We start from the raw sequence: 16,948 nt of genomic DNA, 5'->3' as shown, positions 1-16,948 counted from the left end.
GGACCTACAAGAAAGCAGTGGGATGGATATTTCCTATGACATGGGGCTAGTGTCCCCCCACTGGTCATTCTACAGAAGAAATAGCGTCATTTGCCATGCTGATTAGAAAGACGGACAGTGTCCTAGATTTGCAACTGTCTTCCATCGAAGTAAAGACTAACGTCCTGCACAATTTTCCTCAGGACCTCTACTACCATTTAATGAAGCACATTCTGATACTTCATGGGCCCTTGGGCTGAACCGTGCTCACGGACACTGGTAAATAGATGTATTGCGATTTATATAGCGCACATATCACCCGAAGGCATCAAGGCGCTTGCCTTTGGGAACCCGTCCTGGCTTTTTCCTGTGAGATAACCCCTACTGGGTATCCACAGGGTGAAAGCCAGGCATCCCGCAGCGGGTGGGCCGCCGTAGTGGAGATTAAGCAACTATTGCCCAGAGTTGCAGCGTGGGACCCCATGATTAGAATAGGCACCGAGGCGAGAATTATCGAGTCCGTGGACATTTTTTGGGCTCAGGACCCTGCCGCGTCGGGAATTGAACCTTGGTCCCGGGTCAGACCTCTGCATCAGGGTATGCCGCTCTAATCCGTGAGCCACACTCCTCCTAGATAAGTGGCAGTTCACAATAGGCTGACTACTATTGACAATGTCCCTCTTACGAAGCATTTTACTCCTAACTGTCCGGTGGTACAGGCCTCCACTTCAAAGTCAACCTTAATCTCTTCCCTACGACCCCGCCAGATAGGAAGGTGAAGAGAATGGAGGCATTTGGGAAAAGGATGTGTTCCTTCACCAGCCTTGACCTTCAATCCGTCAACACCCGCTGTGCTCTTAGATGCTACTTCCATGTAATAGGGAACTCGATAGCTGAAAATATGCAGGCACTGCATGCAGTCAGTTGTAGCTTGGTTCCAATAGCCCAGGGAGCACAGGAGTGACTGCCAGTGGTTAGACCTATTGGAAGCATTCTTTCCATCACTTTTTGTGTATTGGACGTAACAGCCTAAGTGGCAAGGGTACGCTCAGACGTGGGTCCCGTGCTCACTGTGCCACTAGGACCTAACTACACCCAACTGATAAGCCCCAATCAGGTCGAAAACGGTCTTGGGTGCTTGTGTTCTAGTTAAGAGAACACCTGGCCTGGTAGTTTGGGCTGGACTGTCCCTATTGGAACAGGGTCAAAACTGATTTGCATAAGGCAGGGTTCAAACTGAGGCGGCATGGTGGGTAAAGAATGAAGGGTTAAAATGCTACCGAACAATTGCCAGTGGTTAGACTTATTGCAAGCATTCCTCCCATCGCCTTTTGTGTGCTTGATGCTTGGGTAGGCTGGTTGGTACTTGAGTGGTGTTTCAGCAGACCCTGAACATCTGATGCGGGCAACCTCTTAATGACCGCTTTGGCCAAGACAGCTGCCACTTCCTGACAGAGTAATGATATGTGGTCCTCCGTCATCCTGTTGCAAGTTGGTGGCAAGGGCGGAGGGGTAGTCACAAAGGGGATGGAATAGCCCCTTTGGACCGTCTGGAGAACCCAGACGGTCGGATGTTATCAACCTGCACTGGTACAGGTGATGGCATATCCTGTCCCCAACTGGATGCCCATGATAGTTGGAGGGCAATCTAAGGAGGCTTGGAGACTGCAGCTGCCGGGGGTGGTAGCTGGCCCGACCTCTGGCTACCCGACCCACGAAGTTTGTGGGTACAACATCCTCAGCCACACGAGGGCTGGGAAGCGTGTTGGTTCTGGTGGCTGGGCAGGTAGAGAAGTGGCTGGAAGCCCATTCCGTGGTAATGAAAGGAGCAGAAGGCGGACTGGGGTAGGCGAGGGGCTCAAAGACCTGGCTTAGTCCACCTTGACTTGGAAGAAATGGGAGCCATCCAAGGGCTTATCCATGAGCGAGACCTCAACATCCTCCGAAAAAAGTCAGTGGTTCTCAACCCTCCCACATTACAAGTAATGCACTGTAGGATCTTCAGTGATAGTCGAATATTAGAATGGAATCGCAGCTTGCCCTCCCACATTACAAGTAATGCACTGTAGGATCTTCAGTGATAGCCGAATATTAGAATGGAATCGCAAGCTTACCCTCCCACATTACAAGTAATGCACTGTAGGATCTTCAGTGATGCACAAGTTACTACTTGTGTAACGATATATCTGTAAGAGACATTAGTTAGTATTAGATTCCTTACCTTAGAATATCCCCAGGCGTCAGACTGGATCCGGAAATGTTTGCGTAGCAGTACCCTTGCGCGTCGGTAGGCGTCGTCTGCGGCTCCGCGTCCGTCGTCGGCGTCGTGGGCGCCGTGATGACGTCGTCGGAGTACTTAGACGCCGCCTCCGCGTGCTGACGTCAGTTCTTAGACACAGCTTTTCCGCGCCAGAAACGCAGAGCCATGTTAAAAACCAACACTGGTGCTATTGAAACTAGGGCCCTGAAAGGGGACAACCCTAACCCTATATATTGGTTCGCAGAACCGGGAGGATGGATGGGTCGGTAAGGAATCTAATACTAACTAATGTCTCTTACAGATATATCGTTACACAAGTAGTTACTTGTGCATCTGAAAGAGACACGTTAGTATTAGATTCCTTACCTTAGAATAGATACCCCAGCAATACCAACCCCGGTGGTGGGTCTGCGAACCAATAATCACACCAGAAAGTCCTGGAGGACTGAACGGCCAAAGAAGCCATCCCTCCGGACTTGACTGTCCAGGCAGTAGTGTCTTGCAAACGTGTGCAGCGATGCCCACGTAGCTGCCTGACAGATATCCTGTAAGGGCACACCCCGGCCCAGAGCAGTGGTAGTCGCTGTGGCTCGGGTGGAATGAGCCCGTAATCCAGCAGGGGGCTCCTTTCTAGCCAAGGAGTAGCATGCCTGGATACACAAGATGATCCACCGGGAGATGGTCCTCTTGTGCACTGCTTTCCCCTTCTTAGCGCCCACGTAACCAACAAAGAGTTGGTCATCCACCCGGAACTGGCGTGTGCGGTCCAAGTAAAATGAGAGCGCACGTTTTGGGTCCAGACGGTGGAGCCGCTCTTCCTCTTTAGAGGGATGCAGTGGTGGGAAGAAGGTTGGCAAGGTGATAGACTGCCCGATGTGGAAGGCCGTGACAACCTTGGGCAGGAAAGATGGCTTGGTACGCAACACCACTTTGTCCGGATGGACAGAAAGGAAAGGTGGAGTACAAGAAAGAGCCTGGAGCTCACTCACTCTCCTGGCAGAGGTGATGGCAACCAGGAAAGCAGTCTTCAAAGTAAGAAGGCGAAGAGGACAGTTGTGAAGTGGCTCAAAGGGAGCGCACATCAGAAACGTAAGAACCAGGTTCAAGTCCCACTGAGGCATCAAAAACGGAACAGGAGGGAATGTGTGAGTGATGCCCTTTAGAAATCTATTCACACTAGGGGACTTGAACAAAGAAGGTTGATCAGGCAGCCTTAGAAAGGCTGAAAGGGCAGAAAGGTAGCCCTTGATGGTGCCCAGAGCAGAGCCCTGCTGGGCAAGAGAAAGAAGGAAGAGAAGAACCTCAGAAAGAGGGGCAGCAAGAGGATCCACAGCCTTTGCTGTGCACCATGCCACAAATCTGTTCCACCTGCAGGCGTATACCGACTTTGTGGAGGGACGCCTGCCTGCCAGAATGACGTTACAGACTTCAGGAGGCAAGTCAAATGGCCTCAACTGTCGCCGCTCAATCTCCAAGCATGGAGGTGGAGACTGGACAGGTTCGGGTGGAGGACCGTCCCCTGCTGCTGCGACAGAAGGTCCTCCTGAAGAGGCAGACGAACCGGGGGATCGACTGACATACTGAGTAGCTCGGGATACCAGTACCTTCGAGCCCAGTCCGGAGCCACAAGGATGACTTGGGTCCGGTCGCGCTTGATCTTCTTCAGCACTCTGGGCAGAAGTGGTATAGGCGGAAAGGCGTACAGTAGACCGCAACTCCACTCGCGACAAAAAGTGTCTCCGAGCGAGTGCCGCCTTGGAAATTCCAACGCGCAGAACTGATGACATTGCGCGTTCTCTTCGGTGGCGAATAGATCTAACCAAGGCTCTTCCCATCGCTGAAAGAGGCCTTGCGCCACGACAGAGTTCAGACGCCATTCGTGATCCATCATCCACCGACGGCTGAGCTTGTCCGCCCTGGCGTTCAGAGAACCTGCCAGGTGTTGGGCCACCAGGGTCACGCCCTGGCGTTCCAGCCATTGCCAGAGGCGCAGAGCCTCCTGGCAAAGGGTCCACGACCGCACCCCGCCCTGTTTGTTGCAGTACCACATGGCGGTGGTGTTGTCCGTGAACACCTGCACTACACTCCCTCGGACAGAGGGGAGGAATGCCTTCAGTGCTAGACGAGCCCGCCTTCAACAACCAGTCGTCGAGGTAGGGGAAGACGGAAACCCCTAACCTGCGCAGATGAGCTGCGACCACCGCCATCACCTTTGTGAACACCCGTTGGGCGCTGGTAAGGCCGAAGGGGAGCACGGTAAACTGAAAGTGCTCGTGGCTAACCGTGAACCGCAGGTAGCGCAGGTGGGCCTGCAGGACGGGGATGTGGAAATGTGCGTCCTGCAAGTCCAACGCTACCATCCAGTCTCCTGGGTCCAGGGCAGCTAAGACCTGAGCCAGTGTCAGCATTTTGAACTTCTCCTTCCGGAGGAAGCCGTTGACGTGCCGTAGATCCAAGATAGGGCGTAGGCCCCCTTTGCCCTTCTTGGGTACCAGAAAGTAGTGGGAGTAGCAACCACACCCTACTTCTGGCCAAGGAACGCGCTCGATGGCCCCCTTGGCCAAGAGGGCCGTAACTTCCTCCTGCAGAAGTCGCAAATGATCCCCCGATACACGGTGGTTCTGCGGTGGCATGGCTGGAGGAGTCGCCTCGAAGGGGAGGGAATAGCCCCTTCGGACGATTTGCAGTACCCACCTGTCCGAAGTGACAGTGCGCCAGTGGAGGTGGTGATGGCGAACCCTGCCCCCCACTGGCGTCACATGGGCCTGAAAGCACGGACTAGGAGGGTTTTGAGGCGGATGCTGCAGGGGAAGGTGTGGACTGACCTCGCCGTTGACCCCTACCGCCCGGACGGCGGTTCCCACGGCCGCCACCGCGTTGGGTATTGCCCTGCGGAGCGTGGCTGGCAGCACGTGTGGGCGCACCCCTTCCGTGGCCACGAAAGGAGTGAAAAGCAGCCGATTGCTGGCGGGGGGCCGAGAGGCCCAATGACTTGGCCGTAGCCCTGGAGTCCTTAAAGCGCTCAAGCGCATGGTCTGCTTTGTCGCCAAAGAGGCGACGGCCATCGAACGGCATGTCCATGAGTGTGTTCTGGACATCTGCCGAAAAGTTGGCGGACCTCAGCCAGGCGTGGCGTCTGACCGCCACCGTCGTTGCCATCGCTCTACCTAGCGAGTCGGTGGTATCCAGCCCACACCGGATGGAATATTTGGCTGCATCCCGGCCCTCCACAAGGGCTTGGCCGAGTTTGGCCCGTACTTCCAACGGACACTCTGGCAGCACTTCCGCGACCGTATCCCACAGAGAGTGGGTGTAACGGCCCAAGAGGCATGCGGTGTTGGAAGACCGCAGTCCCAGACTAAGGGATGAGAAGATCTTTTTACCATACTGCTCATACCTCTTGGATTCCCTGTCCGGCGGAGCCGACGGCAACGCGGTCTGGGAATAAGAGGCCTGGATGACCAGGCTCTCGGGGGTGGGGTGGGTGGACAGAAAACATGGGTCGCCCGGGGCTGGGCGGTGGCGTCTGGCCACGTTCCTATCTACGGGCGAACCCGTAGCGGGCTTGGACCAAGTGCCCAGAAGAACGTCGGTCAAGGCCTCATTAAAGGGCAGCAGAGGCTCGGCCGAGCTAGACTGCGGTTTAAGGACCTCAGTGAGGAGATTCGTCCTCACGGCCGCGACGTGGAGCTCAAGGCCCAAGGCCTTGGCAGTCCTCATCAACACCACACTATATGTTGCCCCCTCCTCCGAAGCCACGGTAGGAGGGGAGACAAAACCAGTGTCTGGAGAGGTGTCCAGGCCACTGGCCTCCCCAAGGTCTCCTGCCCAGTCCTCATGAGACTGACACTCTCGGGTCAGAGGGTCCTCAGACCCCTCCCAATCCTCTTCTTCACCCATCTCCTAATGCTCAGGGTTTTCAATCAATGGGGCCTGTTCATAGAAGTGAAACTCTCCAAACGACGTCTGGAGCGGCGCCCATCGGGGCCGTCCCGACGTCTGAACAGGAACGAAGGTGGAACCGGGGACGGCGCCGCCTGAGGACGGCACCGGAGGCGACACCCGATGGTCCGACGCCGGGGAGGTCGTAAGGTCCACCGGAGACGACCCAGATCCCGAAGAAGGTCCAGCGGCGTCGGGCCCTGCGGCGCCGGGGCCGCTGAACCCTGCGGTGCCGGGCCCAAAGGCACCAGCGGCGTCGGGAGAGTGGGGTCTAGCGGTGCCAGGCCCGAAGGCGTCGGTGGCATCGGGGCCGAAGCACCTGACGGCGTCGGGGCCGAAGCCCCCGACCCGCTAGAGGCCCCAGACGGGTCCGCTGGGCCCGAAGGCGCCGCGGAGCCCGTCGGAGAAGAGTGTTTCCTCATGGCCATGAGGAACCGCTCGACCTCCTCCGGCGCCGCGTTTAGCCCAGGGACCGTAGGGTATGGGGCTGGACGCGGCGCCCGCGACTCCGACGGAGCCGCGTGGGTGGTGTCACCCGAACCCCCGGCCGCATCGCGCGAGCGTCGGGGGGAGTCCAAAGAGCGATGACGCCGCTTGGACTTCTTATGTTTCTTACCCGACGACGACTTTGACCCGGAGGAGTGCGGCCTACTCTCGGAACTGTGGTGGCTCCGAGCCCGCGACCTCTCCCTCGACCTCCCATGGGACCGGGACCTCTCGCGGCGCGGGACCGACTGCCGGAGTTCGAGTCGCCTGCGGGACCGCTCCCGCCTGGCTTTCGAAGAGAGGGCCCGGCAGTCGGAGCAGGCCTTGTCGTCGTGGTCGACGCCTAGACAAGTTCGACACAGGTGGTGAGGGTCCGTGACCGACATCGTGCGGTCGCAATCCTCGCAGTGTTTAAAGCCAGGCATCCCTATGGCACCGATCGGAGTCGTGAAGACTTCGAAAATGATCAAAAAGATCCAAAAAGTTAGTCAAAAATTGACTAGGGTTACTGCTTTTTCCAGATCTGCGCTTGCTGGCGCGGAAAAAAGAAGAACTGACGTCAGCACGCGGAGGCGGCGTCTAAGTACTCCGACGACGTCATCACGGCGCCCACGACGGACGCGGAGCCGCAGACGACGCCTACCGACGCGCAAGGGTACTGCTACGCAAAAATTTCCGGATCCAGTCCGACGCCTGGGGATATTCTAAGGTAAGGAATCTAATACTAACGTGTCTCTTTCAAATAGTCGAATATTAGAATGGAATCGCAGATTGCCCTCCCACATTACAAGTAATGCACTGTAGGATCTTCAGTGATAGTCGAATATTAGAATGGAATCGCAAGCTTACCCTCCCACATTACAAGTAATGCACTGTAGGATCTTCAGTGATAGCCGAATATTAGAATCGAAGGTTTCCCTCCCACATTACAAGTAATGCACTGTAGGATCTTCAGTGATAGTTGAATATTAGAATCGAGGGTTGCCCTCCCACATTACAAGTAATGCATTGTAGGATCTTCAGTGAAAGTCGAATATTAGAATTGAAGCTTGCCCTCCCACATTACAAGTAATGCATTGTAGGATCTTCAACGATAGTCGAATATTAGAATAGAATCACAAGCTTGCCCTCCCACATTACAAGTAAATCACTGTAGGATCTTCAGTGATAGCCGAATATTAGATTCGAAGCTTATCCTCCCACATTACAAGTAATGCACTGTAGGACCTTCAGTGATAGCCGAATATTAGAATAGAATCGCAAGCTTGCCCTCCCACATTACAAGTAATGCACTGTAGGATCTTCAGTGATAGCCGAATATTAGAACTGAATCGCAAGCTTGCCCTCCCACATGACAAGTTATGCACTCTAGGATCTTCAGTGATAGCCGAATATTAGAATCAAAGCTTATCCTCCCACATTACAAGTAATGCACTGTAGGATCTTCAGTGATAGCCGAATATTAGAATCGAAGCTTATCCTCCCACATTACAAGTAATGCACTCTAGGATCTTCAGTGATAGCCGAATATTAGATTCGAAGCTTATCCTCCCACATTACAAGTAATGCACTGTAGGATCTTCAGTGATAGCCGAATATTAGAATGGAATCGCAAGCTTGCCCTCCCACATTACAAGTAATGCACTGTAGGATCTTCAGTGATAGCCAAATATTAGAACTGAATCGCAACCTTGCCCTCCCACATTACAAGTTATGCACTCTAGGATCTTCACTAATAGCCGAATATTAGAATCGAAGCTTATCCTCCCACATTACAAGTAATGCACTGTAGGATCTTCAGTGATAGCCGAATATTAGAATCGAAGCTTATCCTCCCACATTACAAGTAATGCACTCTAGGATCTTCAGTGATAGCCGAATATTAGAATCGAAGCTTATCCTCCCACATTACAAGTAATGCACTGTAGGATCTTCAGTGATAGCCGAATATTAGAATAGAATCACAAGCTTGCCCTCCCACATTACAAGTAAATCACTGTAGGATCTTCAGTGATAGCCGAATATTAGAATTGAAGCTTATCCTCCCACATTACAAGTAATGCACTCTAGGATCTTCAGTGATAGCCGAATATTAGAATCGAAGCTTATCCTCCCACATTACAAGTAATGCACTCTAGGATCTTCAGTGATAGCCGAATATTAGAATCGAAGCTTATCCTCCCACATTACAAGTAATGCACTCTAGGATCTTCAGTGATAGCCGAATATTAGAATTGAAGCTTATCCTCCCACATTACAAGTAATGCACTCTAGGATCTTCAGTGATAGCCGAATATTAGATTCGAAGCTTATCCTCCCACATTACAAGTAATGCACTGTAGGATCTTCAGTGATAGCCGAATATTAGAATCACAGCTTGCCCCCCACATTACAAGTAATGCACTGTAGGACCTTCAGTGATAGTTGAATATTAGAATCAAAGCTTGCCCTCCCACATTACAAGTAATGCACTGTAGGATCTTCAGTGATAGCCGAATATTAGAACTGAATCGCAAGCTTGAGCTCCCACAATCTGCTGCCTCAATCTGATATCAAGAGAACCAGTGAAGCTAAGTGTACGTTCTGACAGGAAGAGGTGTTTCAGAGCAGCTTATCCATCCAGCCTGCCTGTTTTATCATCTGAATCTAACCAGCCGTGCCTAGTGAAAGCAGCTTTGCATGTGTCATCCAAAGGAGTTTCCTCGTCCACGTGCCTTTAGTTACTTTTCCACCAGCAAAATGATCCCCGGGCATGGCTGACAAACTATTAATTGCAAACTGCTAAAAAACAATAAAGGATGCTACTAGTCACCTTGAACGACTTTTTTTGAAGCGTCCGGTTCTGTATGCATGAGGCTATCGCAGACAAACGTTTTGATTTGTCCCAATAGAATCTTAAGGCTCTTTTTACATCCACAAATCTCTAGGATGATTTGGAAGGATTACTGATGGAAACTTGTAAAGAAATGGACTGACGAATGTGAAAATCTCTCATACTTCTTTGGGTAGAAAAGAATGATGGATTCTCAATGACAAGAGTTAAAGTGTAAGATCACCTAAGGATCAACCAGCTTGGAGGAAGCTTGCTCACTCAACTGGCAGAAGTACGTTTTATGAATTGCTTATGGTGCTTCCACTGGAATATTCAATTGGACAGCTAATTTTGCAAGGCCATCCTAGTTCTCTATAGGGAAGCTGTAGGTGAGGGATGAGTGCAGAAAATGGAATTGTGAGTTCCTATCTGTGTATTTTCTGGGAAGTGACAGAAAAATATATTTTTTGTATCTTCATAGGGTTGGAACCCCAGGAGGCTGGTAGTCATCCGGCTCATTGAGAGACTGTGATATGGGCACAGGAAGCAAGATGGGCAGTGGATGAGGAGGATGGACCAGAACCCCCACTGGGTCAGATGAGCCAATCAGCATTGAAAAGGGAATTCTTCTCACTGGAGACATGGAGGTGTATCTGAACCAATGCAACATTGGTTAGAATTGGAGGCAATTCGAGTGGTTGGATCAGCATGCTAACTGAGCCATCAATTGGAATGACTACCCATAGTACTGCCAGCCTCACTGGAGACTTCACCAGCACTGGAGAGGACAGCGAATTGAAAGGATGTCGACGTACGTGACAACACAGTGTCTCTACGTCAATCTATGTGAAATCGAGAGGTGTGTTTGTGATCATACATAAGTAATTTGATGATGATTCTTTAACGTCAGCCTCATCTGAACGCCAAACAAGGCTGGAGTCGCTCTTCCTTTCCCTTCCATTATGAGTTCCCCTCGGAGTAGATGGCACAGTTGTTTTGGAAGAGGCACCTTCTGTAGCCAACCTGCTGCTCTTCTTGCACGCTTCCTTCAATCTGAGGTTTTCCAATTCTCTTCGGAGGGAGAAGCCCTCCTGGGCACACTTCTCCTATTGTTGCCGTGGTGGCCCTTTAAAATAGATGCGCCATGCTCAAACAGGGAAAGTGCGTCCTACTACAGAGAATGGGCTGCCCTCAGGGCTGCTGCAAACTTGTGTTGTCCTTGGGGCAGAGCATCCAAGTGAAATTTGAAGCGGCTACGTGTGTCACTGTGCATGCGGCAACCCGCCTGCACTTTGAGGAGGGATTAGAGATACCTTTATAGACGGGTGCAGTGGTGACTTCACCCGCCTGGGAGGGGACCCCCTTCCCTCCCTCCATAGGGGTGCCATGAGGGGACGCACTGACAGCACCTCACCCTTTTGTGCCGTACCTTTAGTGCGTCTCCTGACAGCTTCTAGTGTCCATAATACAGTGTGGGCGCAGAGGCAAAGAGATTCCCCCATTTGCTTTGGGCCACAATCCCATGCAAATGAGGCAACGCTGTCAGTATTACAGAAGGGGTCGCACAAGGATTTGCGGCCCCTTCTGTAACACTTAAGTGCCCGGGGGTGCACCAATTGGGCGCACATGCCCGGGGCACCCTTGGTGCACTTTCTGTAATACAGCCCCTGACCTTTAAGAGTCCTTTGTGACATTTTCTTACCAAAATCACAATCTGTTGTGGAATTTGAAGCAGGAGGGCAGGCTATACAAAAGTGCTAGTGCTGGAGGCTGCTTTCTTCCTCCCCCAGGAAGGGGACTTCGTAAAGAGTAAGCCTTTTTAAAGTAAAAATAACACTCTAAAGAACAGTTGAAAAAACCACACAGATGTTTCACATGACAAAATAATTTGCCTAGTTCTGACAGAATATTCTTAAAGACAAGGGGCACAATCCCTGTGGCGTGTTCAGAAATCCTACTCAAACAAGCTGGAAAAAAGGAGCTGACATTCAAGGTAACTGCTAGGATAACGTACAATGGGATATGGAGACTGTCGGCTTCTTAAAGGAACAGCATGTCATTTTTTGCTGGGCAGTAAAGTTAGGGTTCATGCTCCAATGCAGTTTTCTGTCTTCTCATACTTCAAAACATTCTGAACAATTTGGAAAATGCAGCTAAAGATCAAGGTTATTTTTTTAATTTAAAAATGGCAGTTTCCATCTTTCCATTTTTGTGAATGTTCTGGCAATACTGTAACATTTATGACTATCAGTGAAGAGCCTACGATGCAAAAAAAGCTACACAGTGCTATACAAAAACAAGTATGCACCCCAGGAGCTCACAAATGTGTACCTGATCTCACCCATAACGAGATTAAGGACTAACGCTGGAAAAAGGTTGGCAGCTTTCACAGGTTTCCGGGAGGGGGGGACCCTTACTCGGACAGGCTTTCAGCAGTAACACGTCTTATACAGGCCACATAGGTGCCCAATGCTCTATCATCTGATGGACCAAAACCTCCAAAACGTCTGGAAGAAGAGGGTTACAAGGTAGCAGTCATGTGCTTCTGTGGTCGGCAAACAGCAGTATGGAGCGTCTCCTACAAACAACTGTGCACACATACCGCTCTATCAGCACTGTTTCTCACTACTCGCACCCCATCAACATTACTTACTGTCCGGCTGCACCATCCTCTGCATCCTCATGACATCACTGCTTCCGAGCGGCCACTGTTCAATGATGGTTCTCTGACCGCATTTGTATCATTCAGTCCAGCCACACTCACTGTACTATTCACCCAACACCAGTGACACGTCTCTGCACTCACTGCTTAGCATGTGGCACTGCCCTAAATAATACTCTCCATCCAATCACAGTAGTAAACTGGTACACACAGTGCAATGGCATGCCTACTACATGGAGCAAGGGAGGAGATCTTTGGAGACTTGTCACTGACAAGAGACCAATGCAAAACATCTCCACAGCGATGGAGGAAGAGGGTGCGTGCACTACACAGGCATGTGAAACGGAAGTCGTGCATTCATGCTGTACATGGCACACAGAGATTAAACAGTAAGCAAACTAAACAACTTTCCTCTGGGAAAGAAGGCATGATCATTCCAGTTATGAAATACTGCACATCTGAACAGTTACAAGCTATGTGAACATACACTGAATGTTGCTCAAATGGTCAAAGCCCTTTCAAGGCCAAGTGCAGAAGGTGTCTGTTGGACTTGGCCCTTTTTGCAGGTTCACCCCTAAACTTTTTGCATTTCTCCCAGCCTTTTACTCCGTTTAGTGTCCGTTGTTTTTAGGCCTCAGGGCACTTTAGCATTGTGGTCCAGTGTAAAGTGCGTGCGCTCAGTGTTTCACTTAGTGGGAGTGAAAGTGGCCTGCCCTCCCATAGGAATGCATGGGGGGATTCCCTGCTCAGTATGTGTCAGTGGTAATTCCTGTTATGAGAGGAGCAGTATGGTCAAGTCTGGTATGTATGAAATTGTGAGAGTAAAAGCTGCACAATGATGTGCACAGATTTATTATGACTATGTGAGAAATGCCACTTTTAGACGTTGGAATTTCTGTGTGCTATGTGTGTGCCTGATGTGAATTGTATGTCTGGTTTTGGAGGAACGGGGCAGGCTGAGCCAGACCTGGATTGATTAGAGAGATCTGCAGTTGGAGTATGGGGAGGGGTGACCCTTTGATCTGAGCAGGGCTGTGCCTGGCAAGGTGAATGATGGCTCCACCTCCCACTGTGCGTCTTTATTGGCAGATCCCCTCGTCCTGAAAGGCAGGATGCAGCCTTATAAACAAAGTGCTCCAGGACCACACCAAACTGATTCTGGCTGGGTCAGTGACTTGTGACGTTTGAGAACAAAGACTTTTGGTGACATAAATATAGGGTCTGTGACCCCATGAGGGGTTCAGTTCCATGATGCCATAATGCTGTGCTAATCCTGCTGGGGCATGCTGCTGCTGGGGCCCAAGAGCAACAGCCATGAGGGCTTGCCTCCCTGGGCCCTGAATTTCCCCCTTGATTGCTGAGGACTTTTGCTTTTAGAGCTATGGCTCCCGGCGCCCTGTGAGAGCTTTTTGTTTTCCTCGTAAAGGGGAGCGCGGTGCTTGGAGTTCCCCAGGAGAAGAGGCAGAGCGTTGGCTTCGCAGGGCGGCGCTGCAGCCCCTTTCCCGGCGAGAGGGATTCCCCATGTGGACTAAAGCGGTGGGTGCCCACCCCGCTTATTTTGATATTCAAATAGTGGGTGCCCACCCCACATGGCCGATTCATGTTTATTTCTTGAGGACGGGAGCCAAACCCGCCTCGGTGTGCATTTTAAAATTGGCGTGTGCCCACCCCGCATTGCTGCCCGGAGTGAAGAAATCACTGCCATGGCCCGATCGACCGAACAGGAAGTCAGGAAAACCTTGTCGGCACCTGGGCGGATCCTGACGTCGAACCGGAAGTCGCCTCAGGCCCCGGGGAAAGAATGATGAGTGCGGCGTGGTGAGAGGGGCTCCCTTGACCTGTGGGGAGCCCGGGCGCCAGAAGGAGGAAGCAGAAGGCATCTGGAGGCTCCAGGATTCCAGGAGGGGGGCCGGGTGAAGAGGAGAGCACCGCGTGCCGCAACAGAGACCGAGCAGGGCAGAGTCCCACCAAGAGCCTGGTGAGTAGGGCACCGAGCAGGGCACATCGCGAGTTCTCGGTCCCTGATCGGTCCTGTCAGGAAGCAGGCCGCTCCTACTTGGGGGCCATTTCCTTTGCAGGGTCCCGGGGTGGGGCTTTGTGGCATTTCTGGGCACAGGTTGTTGGAGCCAGTGAAGGCCCGCGCTTATTTGCCATGAGCGGACCCGCCATTGTGTGCCACTCCAACGTTGGGCCACATTTATTTAAAGCACCCCAGTGGGGCCCCTAGGGCACAGATGTGCCAGGGCCCCTTTCGGCATTCCCAGCTGCACCGCACCAGCGCAGGGAGCTAATGCGAGATGGGCATATTTGATCCGAGGGCATATTGAGTGCCCAGGCCCTTCTTTCATTCCTAGCTGCGCAGCAATTAGTGCCAGGTGCAATGTTTAGGCCACAGTTCCATGGGGGCTCCCGATCGGAGCACATGGTCGGTGCTTGTGCTCCTGCCACAGTTGCCCCACTTGACAGTGGGCGACTGCAACATTTTGCGCACATTTGTTAAGAGGGCACATTGAGTGCCCAGGCCCACGTTCCGCTTCACAGCTGCCCAGCAAGTAGTGAGCAGCTGCAACTTTTAGGCCATCATTCCTTTGGGGTACAAAAGGGAGTGGTGATGGACGGAGCATCTGAACCAATCAAACACTCACATCCAGTCAAAAGATCTGGGTTTAATCCATCACCGTTCTTTAGCCCACTCTGCCACCCCAGTTCAGACATGGCTATATGCAAATCAGTCTGACCCTGTGCCTCATGGGAACAGTGCAGCCCGAACTGCCAAGCCATGCCTTCCATGGACCGGAAACAAGCTTCCGAGGACCGGTTTCTGGCATTACAGCCTTCTTCAGCCCGGCTTGCTTGAATCCGTAATTTTGTACCGCTTTTGTCTGCCATAAGTGTGGCAGGGTATGCTCAGAAGTGAGTCCCTTGCTCACTTTGCCACTGGATTCAAGCAAGCCGGGCTGAAGACGGCTGGAATGGTGCTGAGTACAGTGTTTGCCAGTAATTACTGGTTGTGTTCTACGTCTATCACATGTTCTACATTTACTATCTTTACTTCGTGATGGTTCTGACAGTGGCCCTGTCATGTGTATATAATCCCCTGTAAATATTGCCCAGTGCCAGGTGGCACAGTGTATATTGTGTGATTACTAATCTAATGTGTTTTATGATAATACAAAGGCTATTTTTGATATAACCTTGTGTGGAGTTCATTTTGTGGGGAGCCTGGGATGATGTTGTTGGTGGGTGCGTGCACAAATGCTTTTTACATGGCCTCTGGGATAAGCCGGACTGCTCGTGCCAAGCAACCAAGTGGGTGAGTAGGGGTTATCGTTGGCGTGTAACTCCCTTGCCCTGACTAGCGTGGTGGTTTCTGCCTGGCTTAGTCGCAAGCCCTGGCCAACCAGAAACCCCATTTCTACCAGTGCCCAATGAAGAACAGTTCCTGATGTTTGTGGAAACACTGGTTGCAGATCTATTCGTACTCCTATTCCTGGAACGCACAAAGAGCATGGCGTTGCCACTGAAAATCCCTGGAACCGCAGCAAGCTTGAGCAGTGCCTGAAGGGCTCAGGTGGACTGACACAGAAAGCACCTCTACAGACCTCCAGCATTAGTAAGCGAAGTTTGACCCCACATCTGCATGGGGCCTCCCTTCTTGAGGCCTGATATGTAGGGGTCTCCACTGGGGAAGGGGACGTGGTTTACCGTGGTGAAGAGGCTGGAAATCCGCTCAGAAAGAATTTCATATGTTCTTTCAAACTCCTGGTAAGAGTTTTCTGGTACATGTTCAGGTTATTGCCCTGAACAGATAACTTCTATTTCGAGCTTTGTTGATGACTGAGCCCTCTGAATGTGAGGTCCTCACTCTCTTGATCAAGTTGTTGTTCTTCAGAGGTTACTCATACAAAAGGCATGCTATGATGTTGTGCAGCAGGCATGGCCCCATATCTTCAGGAGATACAAGTCTGCTCCAGGTGCACATTAACGACCTTGGCTGGGGATGTGTTAACAATCCATAGTCTCTCTAGCTCAGGGAAGGTGAAAACATCAACATCTTAAATTCTGCAAGAAAAAAGCTTTATTTGATGGTGCAATAAAAACAAGGGTTTCTACCGCTATCCATTTCCTTCACACCTGGAGTTACTCACGCGTAGACCTGTGGGTATATCCCTTTGAAAAATGTTTACTTTTCGTAAAAACTAATCTCATTACAGCAGCCAAAGACCACATTCTGCGTTGAGTCTCACCCCACCAATACTGAGTGGTCGAGGTAATTAATATTGCATTCCCTTTGTCTTACAAATCTGCCATGGGATAGGGATGGTGCCTGCTGCTGATCTCAGACACCTCCTCTGGTGTGGAGGCAGCTTGTTCTCCCAGGCAGCACATGACCAATGACACGCACAATTTCACACTCCCACTGTGGACGTCACACACATGGCTTAGCTGTTAATTAACAGTGAATACATTAAAACATGTGAGGTCTATTTTTACACTCTCTTTCTTCCTAACAAGAAGCCCACTAATGTGGGGCAAAGAAAAGCCGGATCACCCATTTTTCCACCACGGTTTCTGAAGTCGGAGAGAGACAGTGTACCGGGCAGGAGGCATAACAGCAAATTCACTTGTTGTGTAGTCTCCAAATGCCCAAACCAAGAAAGATGTCCCCAATCATGGCCAGTAAAAGCCTCTCCCACACCGGTCTACTGAGGGTCTGTCTGGGGTCCCCATCTGTGAAGCTCTGTGTGCATGTTCAGGACACACCCTCGTGTGTGTTTCTTTTTAGCCAGGAATGGCCACTCGGCAT

At 51.4% G+C, this 16,948-nt stretch overlaps 1 protein-coding gene across 17 annotated transcripts in view; it reads right to left on the bottom strand.

Annotated features, from left to right (window-relative positions):
• FNBP1 (formin binding protein 1) overlaps nucleotides 1–16,948 on the bottom strand; it is an 878,539-nt gene that overhangs the window by 152,014 nt on the left and 709,577 nt on the right. The window lies entirely within an intron of this gene.

Source organism: Lissotriton helveticus, chromosome 5_1 (genome assembly GCF_964261635.1).
Source record: "Lissotriton helveticus chromosome 5_1, aLisHel1.1, whole genome shotgun sequence".
Lineage (NCBI taxonomy): Eukaryota > Metazoa > Chordata > Amphibia > Caudata > Salamandridae > Lissotriton > Lissotriton helveticus.
The sequence above is the reverse complement of the archived record's forward strand: the minus strand, read 5'-3'. Positions and strand labels throughout refer to the sequence as shown.